General features: G+C 45.9%; 1 long non-coding RNA gene across 1 annotated transcript; it reads left to right on the top strand.

Annotated features, from left to right (window-relative positions):
* Positions 1 to 742: 742 nt before the first annotated feature.
* Positions 743 to 10,217, top strand: LOC132317382 (uncharacterized). Its single transcript, XR_009484072.1, has 4 exons — positions 743 to 885; positions 5,470 to 5,543; positions 6,156 to 6,232; positions 10,063 to 10,217. It is a non-coding gene; the product is annotated as an uncharacterized LOC132317382 (long non-coding RNA).
* Positions 10,218 to 11,337: the final 1,120 nt, after the last annotated feature.

Genomic DNA, 11,337 nt, shown 5'->3' with positions numbered 1-11,337 from the left:
TCCCGGCGCTGAGGCAGGCCGGGCCCCGCTGCCGCCGGCCCTGCGGGCGGGGAGGCCGGGCGGGGCCGGGGGAGGCCGGGCGGGGCCGGGGGGTGCCCGGGGCCCCGGCGGGGGCGGCGCGGCGGGCGGGGCGGCAGGTGCCGCTGCGGGGCCGCGGGGCGGGGCGGCAGGTTGGGGCCGCGGCGCTGCTGAAGGGCACGGCGGGGCGGCCGCGCCTCCCCTCCGCGCCCCGCCCGGCAGCACCAGCGCCGCCGCCGGGAGCCCGCGGCCGCCCCGGCGGTGCCGCGGGGAGGGCGGAGAGCGCCCGGCGGAGCGGCGTGAGTGGCGGCGGCGGCGGCGGCGGCGGCGGCGGCGGGTGGGGGCCCCTCCCGGCCGCTACCTGTGCGAGCGCGGCCGGGCCGGGCCGGCTGCCCGCTCCGAGCGGCCGGGAGCGCGGCCCGGGGGGTGCCGGCGGGGGGAGCGGGGCGCGGGGGCGGCGGGTGCTCGGCGGCGGAGCCCCGGCCGCCGTTGGCGGAGGGGGGTGCCGCTGCCGTCGGTGCCGCCGCTGCGGGGCGGAGGCAGGGCGTTGTCTGGCGGGAGCGCCCGGCCCTGCCCGCCCGGGGCCCCGCCGCGCCGGCTGCTCTGGGCGCGCTTGCGGGTGGTTTCCCGAAAGCCGTGTCAAGGTGGGCTTCGATGGCGGTTTTGCACCTTTGTCCTTTAGGAACAGGGCCGCGGAGGAGGCGGCGTTGGTGGGACGAGGGCCTGATCCTGCGGGCACCTCTGGAGGAAGGAGCGGCCCTCTCCAACCTGGCTGGCCGCGGGAGTTTCTGCTCCATGGACGGAGGCGTGCTGGTGGGATCACGTTTACAACATGCTCGTTGCACTTCAACCACCCCCACCGTGCTGGTAGGTCAGGCAGGTTTCTCACTGGCATCTCGTCTTGCTTAGGTCCCCCGAGGACTGGGGTGGCCTGGCGCTGTGTTGCGGGAGGGACGGGCTGTGTCCCCTCGCAGCCATCGCAGTGCGTGGTGACCCATGGGGCGAGCAGTGGCCGTGGGCAGGACTGGCCGTCGGCATCCTGAGCTTATGCTGTGGAGGAAAGGAGGAAGAGCTGGGCTTTGAGGTGAGGCTTTTCAGGACAGGCGGCGGTGATGCCTTACTCCTCCCACCATCTCACAGTGAGGTTGCGAGCAGCAAAATCCTCAAAACTGAGCAGCAAAGCGACGGTGCTGCTCCAGTTGGGCACCCATGGGATCGCCTGAGGAGAGGCAGCGCTCTGTAAAGCGATGCGAGCAATGAGGAGCGGGAAGGCAAACGGCGTGGCCGTTTCTCTGTAAGCTGCATTCCCACTGTGGAGAAGATGTGAGACAACTGTATTCGTTGGCTGAGGTGGTGTGAGGGTTTCTTGTCAGCCCCCACTCTGCCACGAGGACCTTTTCCAAGCTTCAGCACTAACCTGTACAAGGCAGGTTACCTTGATCTAGCATGTTGTAAAGTATAGGTTTAGTACTGTACGATCAGCCATGGCAAAAATTGTAAAACGTTTAGAAACAACTCACGCTTTCTTATAGTTCAGGAAGTAGGAGTCCGAATTAGGTTTCTAAATACAGGGTTTTTTTAAAAAAAGGAAAAATACAGGGATTTATACTATAGTCTTAACAACGAGGTATTTTTAATCTTCAAGTACAGACAAATTAGTTTTCTTCTGAACATTATGTTCTGCTGAGAAAATTTTTTCACTGAAATCGCTTTGGTTTGTACGCGTCACGCAAGGAGTTGGGTAGAGCCTTGCAATGCTCGTGTCTCCAGGGTCAAGGTGGCTCCGTGGGCAGGGTCCTGGGGGCAGAGCCGGCGGTGCCGCCAGGCTGCGCGGGGCACCACTGCCTCGCCTGGCTGCTGGCCGTCCCGCTCCTTGGGTGCGAAGGCGGCAGCTCCGTTAGAAGTACAAGCTGGCACGTTAGGAGTGATGAAATTCAAGAAAACAAATACTGGGGGAGAGCTGTGAGACAGAGTGATTTTTTTTTAAGGCTGACGCAGTTCCTTATTGCAATTCTGGGCAGCTTTTGTAGAGCTGGAGCATCTGCTTGTTAACTCCTCACTTTGTTCTCTTGCTTCTCGGCTGATTTCTGCCAATCATTAGTAACGTAGTTGCGATTTTAAAACGTAGCGTTGTGTTTTCCTGCGTGTTCCTATGTGAGACGTGGAAAAATGGGTCTTCTGTTGCATTCCTGATTCTGATTCCTAGTTTTACAATTGCCTTCTGTACAGGGAGATCAAGGAACAGAATAGGGTTGTGTGCTGCTTTTCTTCTACTCTTCTCTGGTTGATCTTGGGCAGATCCTGGCCATCTGCTTCCTTCCAACTTTCATTTGTGTTAATCCAGTGGGGCCTTTGGTTTGCGTTGTGATGCCCTTACAAAGGCAATGTACCTCGTTCATACCTTATGATCTGCAGCTCCATATGTTCGCAGTTGAATCTTGTGACAGGTACTATAATAAAAGACGACCCTGTCAAACTGAGATACTGATCCACTGTTTTACCTGCTGCTGCTCATCAGTTCTCGCTGGCAGGATCCCCAGGCTGGGCAGCAGCCAGTGATAACAGCAGGAGGGGCTTTCTTGCTTGTGAAGACTTGTGCATCCCCATTCGTCTTCTGCAGCAGTCTGGCTGGCACCTGGGGAGGACAGTAATACACCTTTATAAACAAGGCTAGATCCTAAGTTTTAGTACGAGTATAAATAGCTTGATGTTTTACTGTGTTCCTGAAGGTGAGCTATTAACAGGTAGGCTGTGACTCCACGATTGACTTGTTGGGATAGAAGTTTTGTGGTATATGTAGGAAAATACCAGTTTCCTCTCTAGTTCATTCAAAACAGTGTTACAGCATTGTAATAAACCAACAGGGCTGCTTCGTTTGGACCCAGTGCCATGCTTTAGAGCAGTCTAACCTCAGTGTGGGACTTGGCCAGTGTCTCTACACCATTTGGTGGTATGCCTCGCATTTTCCCCTGCTGCGGGGAAAATGTTTGTGGGGGTCGTCTTCTGGCTATGGATTTGCAGCTAATACATACAGGGGCTGGGCTGATAATTGCAAGAACTGCGGGCTTTGCTGAAAGATGTGTGGAACCCATATCTTTTCATGTTACGCAGGGCAAGGAAACAGTCGTACATCTACGTGAAAAACTTTATATGCATTTCTTATATTCTGTTTCTGCTCACTCACCGGTTTTGAGCACTATTTTATATTTGCATCCTTAGAGAGTTTGAGGTCTCCTCGATGACCATTTCCTTTTCCTCTGAACCAACGCATTCCTCTCTAATTTCTGCAGTCGGGTTCTTTAAATCTTGGTTAAACTTTCTGCAGATGGAGTTTCTGAGAAGCTCTGTATCTTCTTCATGCCGTTTCATCTAAAACCTCGCTCTGAGGCCTCACTTGCTAAGGAAATCCATTGGTCTACTTCTGGTTATCTAGAACACAGGCTTTCATCAACAGTAGGTATCCCGCTCTTGTTTGTATGAGTGTAGGTTAAGTTAATGTTCTCCCTTTTCCGTGGTCTGGCAGAGGGCCTGTACTGATAAATGTCTGCTTACTTGTATTCGGAGACATTGGGGAAAAAAACACCAGGCATTGAAAAATCAAGCAGAATTAATACATTGTACATATTTCTGTCCGAATTTGGCAAAAACAGTAGTATGTACAATTGCTTGGACAAGCAGCTAAGTTAAAAAGAGAGCAGAACCTGTAAGAAATTTTCAGCATCCTCTTCTCTTGCTTTCAGGCTGCTGTCCGAGCTGCATGCAATTCTGGTAAATAAACCACTGTACTGGAGGGAGGAGGGGGGATCTCAGGACAGACTGACTGGGTATAGTTTTGCTTTCATGAAATCAGACAGCTACCAAGCACACAGTGTTCTTTACTTTTAACAAGGCTTTTTTTCCTGGATGAAAACTAACCTTGTGGCTGCTGAGGACTGCACCTACTGGCATTGCTGTTTTCTGAACTATTGGTATTTTCATCTAAAGGTTCCTTGCTGTACTTCACCTTTGCTTGCCACATCAACTGTCTTCGTATTGAAAAGCCTTTTAAAGTACGCTAGAGGTCATGCCTGATTCTGAAAAGTGAGTGTGTTTCCCCATTCGGTTACAAACTGGCTTAGAAGCCTGCAAAAGTTTTATCAGTTCTGGCCATGGAGGGGAAAAAAACCCAAGCCTTTGAAATTGCAGCGTGTACCCTGAGACAGATAACGAGGAGACTTTCACTTACACGCTAATCCTGCACAGCAGTTGTTTGCGGTTCCTGCATCCAGCCCTTCCCAATCAGTAGCTCTTATCTCTTGTTGGCAGTAAGCGACAGGAGAGGGAGAGGATGACCCTGCGAGGAATGAGGGCTCCGATTTTGCTCTTCGTTGCCCGAGTTGCTTCAGGGTATTTAGGTATTTCAGTGATTGCCTGAGGTAGCTGGATCTTGGGAATCGTGCTGGTCTTAAAATAACTCTAGCTTTTTAAAACTTCCTGTGATTAGAAGGAGACTTCATAATAAACGTTACTACAGTGAGTCTCTTCTGTAGGATTTGCAGAAAACTGGATGTTAAGGAGAAGCAGGAATTAAAACTGGTGGATTGGACTGCTTTGAGAGCCCCTGCCTGGGGCTGCTCTGCATGGGGAGCCTCTGAGTCCTGCAGCGATGGGAGGCGATGCTGTGTGCTAAGTGAATGATTCATTCCTCTACCATTCATGTGCCGCTGCTCTGTTCAAAACTGCAGAATATCCAAAGGCGTAATATCATGTATCCTCCTGAATAACATAACACCTTGTTAGGGAGAGGAAAGGCAGACGGAGGATGTTCTGGGTTTCTGTTTCTCTCCATTATTACAATGGAGGACGTAAATATTTAATGTGATTAGGTGCAGTTCAGAGGTCTGGATGCCTAAATGCTGGTACATCAAGTTGGGTCACCTGCCTTTAGTTTGAATATCTTTGTAACAAAGGGTAATGTTTATTGTTTCCATGGTAATGACAGCACTGTGATTATCCAGCTGTTCTCCCCTATGCACGTGGATGATAAAGGTCCAGGTCTCAACAGAAGCTCTGAGAGGGAGAAGGGAAAACAGGAGAAGTTTTAAGCTGAGGCAAAAGATGGGGTGCTCCAGATGCTGGTGTATTACCCTTCCTATATCCTTGCTGAAATAGTCCTTAACTGGACTTGCTGCAGGAAGAGGTTGGCGTCCTGGATATAGTATACTTGCCCAAGCAGTGGCCCCACTGTACGCCCGGGATTAGGCGCCGTATATAAATTGTTGCAGCCCGCCATTCCATCTGATTTCTTAAGTGCTGTATCATCCTTTTACCTTTGGCAAAGTCAGATGCCGTGGGTGACCAGGCAAGCAGACTTCTGCAAGGACAGCACTACAGATTCATCTAACTTTGTGATAATGTGTAACTTTGATATCTTCACGAGTGCTGAGTTTTATTTATTGATATGCTTTGCAGAGTCCCAGTCGTAAAGTTGTCTGTGCTGTACTGGGGACAAGTGGGACAACTTGTTAAAGGCAGACACATTATTGGTAAGTAGCATACTGAGCTTCTGTCGTGGATACGGAGGGAAAAAATAAAAGCCTCCCTGGCTGCAGGAGGGTTACAAGGAGTCATATTTGAACCTAAAAGTTTGGAAAGTGAGGAGCCTGGCTCTGTCACAGCAGAAATTACTGTCTGTTCAATTGGGCAAAGCTGCTCTAAGCTGTTTTGAAAAGTAAGACTTATTTTTAATCCGGTAACTGTTACAACAGAGAGTGTGACAGAACTTGATTCCTTGCAGTATAGCATTGAACTTCAAAGATTTTTTTTTTTAAGGTCTTATGGATGGAAACCATTGAAGTGGTAGCAGGAACTTATTTGCCCGTGATAGCTAGAGATGTTGCATAACAGCAAAACTCTTTCTCTTGTGCCCATCTTCATCATACGAAGACGTATTCCAGAGAGGGAGGCAAAACTCTTATTTTTGGATAGCTCGCATTTATTCTTTTGTAATTATTTCTTATTGATGATTTTAATACCTTAAAAAGTCTTATTTATCTAAATAAAATGGCAGTTATGCTATTGATGCTTTTTTTCCTGTATTTTATATTGTATAATAGCGAATCACAGGCATCTTTGTACCATTGTTTTCTTTCCTTCAGTGGTTAGACATGAACTTCCCTTGGCAGGAAACACTTAGCAAGGCTGGCAAAGAGACTGCTTAGCCCTCTCATGCAAGGTGAGTTCAGCTATGTGGTGCATCTCCCTCAATATTGTCTCTCTCCTTGCGTTACCACAGGGTGCATGTGTAGTAAATAGAGTAATAGGTGAAACAACACCTGAACTTGTCCTCAGGAGCTTCCAGTTCCAGGGATATGGAAGGGAATCGATTATTTTCAGGACTCTTCTTAAAACAATGCACAGTGTTTATAGTATTGAAGTTAAATGAGGTATTTAAAAGCATATTGACCATATGTCCACTGAAATTGAGCACAACTAGGAACTATTTTTAAGATTAATTAAATCAACACTTCACTTACTGTAAAATTGGTCTTTAAAAAAGAAGATATGTTAAGGTTTGTGACGGTGCTGCTTTAACTCCTGGTTGGCAGTGTAACAGAACAGATTGCAGCTCCCTAACCTCTGCCTGCAGCTAAGCACAGCAGCTTGTCACATGGGGAGCTGCATCTGCAGAGGTTTTGGCCTGAGCCTTGACCCATCTACGCAGTGGTTTCTGAAACACAACTGGCAACAGATTACAGCTTGGATATGGAAGGAAACAGACTCCTATCAGACAATTTGCCTTGTGCAGTTACTGAATGAAACATCATGCCAGGAGTAAAATGAACTTTTTTTTTTCTCCCCTCTGAGGGTGTGAGCGTTGTGAGGAAAGCTAGAGACGTTAAAATCCCTGTCAGAACTTAACGCTCTGGAGATGAGTTAGGTAGAGAAGATTTAAATGGTGCTTTACCATGTACGTGCAAGCAATGGTTGTCAGAAAAACAGGAAAGCAGTCAGAAGATTGAGGGCAACTTCACTTGCGATCATTTATGTTCCAACAATTATTAACTCACGTAGAGCGGGCAAACTATAAAACTTAACTGCAGTGACTTGGAAAGTACTGCGCTCTATAAATAATGACATGAGCAACAGTCAAGAATTTAAACTAGGGTCGATAACTTTGCTTTTAAGCTCAACTAGTAATCAATTTGGAACAATTTAGTTGTCTTGCATGCCTTGCTATCTAGAAGTTTTATCGTCTGTTCCTTCCTCTGTATAGGATAGTCAGACAAACATTTGATTTAGCTCAAATAAAAAGACAGAGGTAAATCCTGTAGAGGAAGATGCTGACCAAGGGAATTTTTCCCTACCTGCTTTAGGAGATGTTTGTCCTCCTTCTACTCACTTTCTCTCCTTTCTGCTCGACACTAGCCCATCTGCTGGTGTCCCCTAACAGAAGAGGAAAGGACATCTCCAGTTACAGGATGGAAACAGCTTAAAACAATGATAAAATACTAACTAAAGCTGGCTACCATTTCACCTTTAGACCTCCTTTAAAAAGCACAAAAACAGGATAACATATAAAAGAATATGGCTCCAAACTTACTTAGATAAAAAATCCAGATCTGAATAGTCATTAGATAAAGTGTCAGGGATGAAACTCTGATAAAATGTGTTGTTTTACCAACTGTGGTGTAGAGCATTTGTATGGTTGGGGAATCTGAGGTTTAAATCTACAATATTTACAGTTCTGGCTAAGCCTAAGGAGGACACGGTATCTAAAACTTGTAATTGTCACTAGTAGTGTAGTGAGAAGGAATTAGACAGCACACCTGTGTACCTCCCAGTGAAGCTTGTGCATTACCGTGACTGGATAAAGACTGCAGCTTTTGGGGATCAGCAATGCTGGGTTATAGATGCTATGAGTGATTCCTTGCCATATTAGGTACTTCAAGCTACATATTTGTCTGGGAGGGCAAGTGGAAATTACTTTATTAATGTTTTATTAATGGCAAATTTTGAAATTAGACATGCATAAGATATTACTATTAGAAAGTTTTGAATTATTCAGATGTCTGAATTGCTTTCAGACATCTCCTTGGACTTTGGTCTGTAAGCATGTTCTGTAAGTGTTTTAAGTTTCATCAATGCATGTAGTTGATAGACATGGGTATAAAGCTCATGGTTTTTTTATAAACCTCCGTAGGCATAAATGTGGTTTCTTGGACAGTGAAGGGAAATCCTTCCTTTTACTCATTTAATAACATGTTACTACAATAAAAGTCTCACTGATAGCTTAGCTCTCCTCTGTGTTGGGTAAAACTACAAATGCTAGCGGCAGGGTTTATGTTACAGGCTTGTTAACTGTACTGCCTACTCTTAAAATACACTGGCAGATGCTGCAGCATGTCATTACGCACAAAAGAAACACTGAATTTTATTAAAAAGTGATGTACAAACATTTCTCTAGAACGCTGAAATGTTCTGATACAAAGCTAAGGGTATGAAATCATTTGTACGTACTTCGTGGTGTCAGAAGCCCTTTAGGTCTGACTTTCTGCCAGTAACAGCAACCACCACTTCGGAGTGCTGGCACGTCAGTCCTACTGTTTTCTAAACAGGTAGTGCTGTTTTTATGAACTAGCAGAAAGAGGAGAGAAGCTTGTCACCATGAACCTGGTTCTCATGAGTCAGCTGCTGGACTGGGGAAGTCCTGTCCTCCCTGTGAAGCACCATTTGCCTGCAAATGGGATTGATTTCCTCTGCAAATACTTGCCTGTGATCAGGTTACTGGATTGGAACCCCTGTTTCCCCCAGTATATGAAGCAAATAAATAAGGCTTAACATCTTTGCCATGATCATGTTTTCAAAGGCTTCTTACAAAAAAATCTTTAACTTTGGCTGACCTTAGTACAACGTCATCGGGTGAAGCTGTAGGGAACAGTGGGTTTCTGAGCAGCACAGTCTTTATTTTGGCTGGCATATTAACTCTGATAACTGGGTAAGCTCATGCCAAGCAAAGTCAGGCGTATCATGAGATTCTGCTTTGCCTGTATGGAGAAAATAGCCTGAGAAACAAAAAAACCGAATACCAGCATTTGGGGCTGGCGAATTCTGATTCTTGAGGAGTTTGACAAAAGGACCCTGTCAGGTGTTTAAAAGGGCGGGGGGGGGGGGGAATTCTATTAGGAAATTCTTGTGAACCAGATCTGGAGGTCATGTCAGCATGTACTTTGTATAGCACTTGTTCTTGCAAACTGAACAAGTCATCTTGCATTTTCAAGTGGCATTTGTCCCATGGAAAATGCTAGCTTCTGGAGACTTGGGATGAACTTCAGACCCCTTCCTCCTTCTTGTGTCACTGCTGGGGAGGATGAGGGGAACAATTTTTTTTTTGTTCCTCACTGACCTTTATCTAGATCTAGAGTTGTCCTGCTTTAGTAAGAAAGGTGCTCTAGCTCTGCCAGAACTGCCTTGAACACAGCAGTCTGCTGATGCTTTTCCTAACCTCTCCAGGGAAAAAACGAAAAGCAGCTCTTGTTCCTCGTGAATACCTTCTAGTGCCTGCATGCTCAGGCCTCCTTGAGCAACAGCAGAGTGACGCTGAGAATTAGTGTCACTCCTGCCCAAAGGGTGTACAACAGCCATGACACAAGGCTCTTGTTAGGTGGTGGTTGTGTAGTGCTTTTGTGAGGTGGTTTTGGTTTTTTATTTTCTCTGGCAGCAGCAGTCCCTGAAGTTAAACTGCATTTTTTACAGATTCAGGAAAATAGCACTGCATTGTCAGTTTGGAAGAAACAGATTTATTTATTTTTTTTCCTAAAACCTTTACATTCCTAGATGGCTTACATCACATACTGGGAATTGCATTCAAAGGCAGCTTGAATTCAGGTCAAGCTTTGCCTACTTGTAGTAGATGGATGTTACTAATAAAAACATCTTACACACACCATGCAGAGATTTATTAAAGTTGCTTCTACAAGTGTCCGTAGTGAATTTGGCTTTCCTTTGAGCTCACTGAGAATGGCAAACTATTTATTACATTTATACGAAACACTATTTTGACAGATTTCTTCCGAAGTAAAGAAGCACAAAAGGAGACGTTCTGTTCTTTGAAAATAACTGGAACCACTGGCAAGAAGCAGCAACACTGTGCATCGAACAAGGAAAACACTTCCAGGTTATCAAAACATGCTGTTGAACTGAATTTTGCAGCTGCAATTTCAAATGTACCATGGGATGCATCAAATCCAAGGATGCCTTTCCAGGTTCAAATGCTATCCAGGATGAAAGGATCAGGGAAGGTAATGAAGGATGCACAGGGGAGAAATCATCACTGATAGCAGTGAAGGTGGATGAGAAAGGTCCATCAAGTACTATAGTGCTAGACTATGCACACCGTCTCTCCCGTGAGATCCTTGATCAGGCGGTGAAACAGTGGGCAGTGACTGAAAGCAAATATAGCGACATCCCTTACATTGAAAGTGATGTGCCCTGAGCCCTGACTGGCAAGGACTGTCTTCACAGTGAGTGTCCTGTCTGTTAAGCGGTTTGTATGTGGTACTAGTGCAAATAAAGTAAAATCAGCTGTGATTTGAGCATAATGCCACTATATGAATGCGTTTGCAAGGAGAGGCTGAAAAAATTCGCCTTTTAATCTATATTGCTAAGAAACTAATTGGATTACAGTAGAATCGATTAATCAAGTGTCATTTGTTATCAGCCACATGTTGAGTATATTCTGTCTTTGTATGTGTCGAATGTGATCAGAAATCAGTGTAAAAAAAAAAGGATGAGAAGAATGTGGCTGCCCTGCAACTGTATGAGCACTGCCAGAGGGGCCCCAAAGATGCTTAAGAACAAAGCCTGGATTATTTTTATGATGTACTGCATAAAAAAATCAGTGGCCTGTTTGTAGGTGAAAAGAGAACTCTCTATGCTTGGTAAATTTGTCCGTGTTTTGTTAAAGTGAAACCAAGGTCTACATGTAGCAAAGATAACTGCTGTCATAAATTGTACTTTGATTCTTTGACCTGACTAAATCTGTAAACCACAAAATAATGAAGGTGATGAGAAGCGTTGTATAAAACCAAGCAGTATTCAGGGAACCATATGGATTATGATACTATTCAACTTCCATTCTTAAGTGAACCAGTGAGAAAGGTTACAATATTTATAAACAGTGCATTACAATTAACAGATGCTCTGGCTTCTGTAAATGCATGAAGGCTATTCTCTAAAATCCTACAGTAAGAGAGTTTAATTACATCTAATCACTGTGTTCAGACCAAAGCTGTTGGGGTTTTTGATTTTGGTTGGGTTTTTTGTGTTAGGGTGCTGGGT

This window comes from Gavia stellata, chromosome 8 (assembly GCF_030936135.1).
Source record: "Gavia stellata isolate bGavSte3 chromosome 8, bGavSte3.hap2, whole genome shotgun sequence".
NCBI classification, from domain to species: Eukaryota; Metazoa; Chordata; class Aves; order Gaviiformes; family Gaviidae; genus Gavia; species Gavia stellata.
Note: the sequence above shows the minus strand (reverse complement) of the source record. Positions and strands in the feature narration are given on the sequence as shown.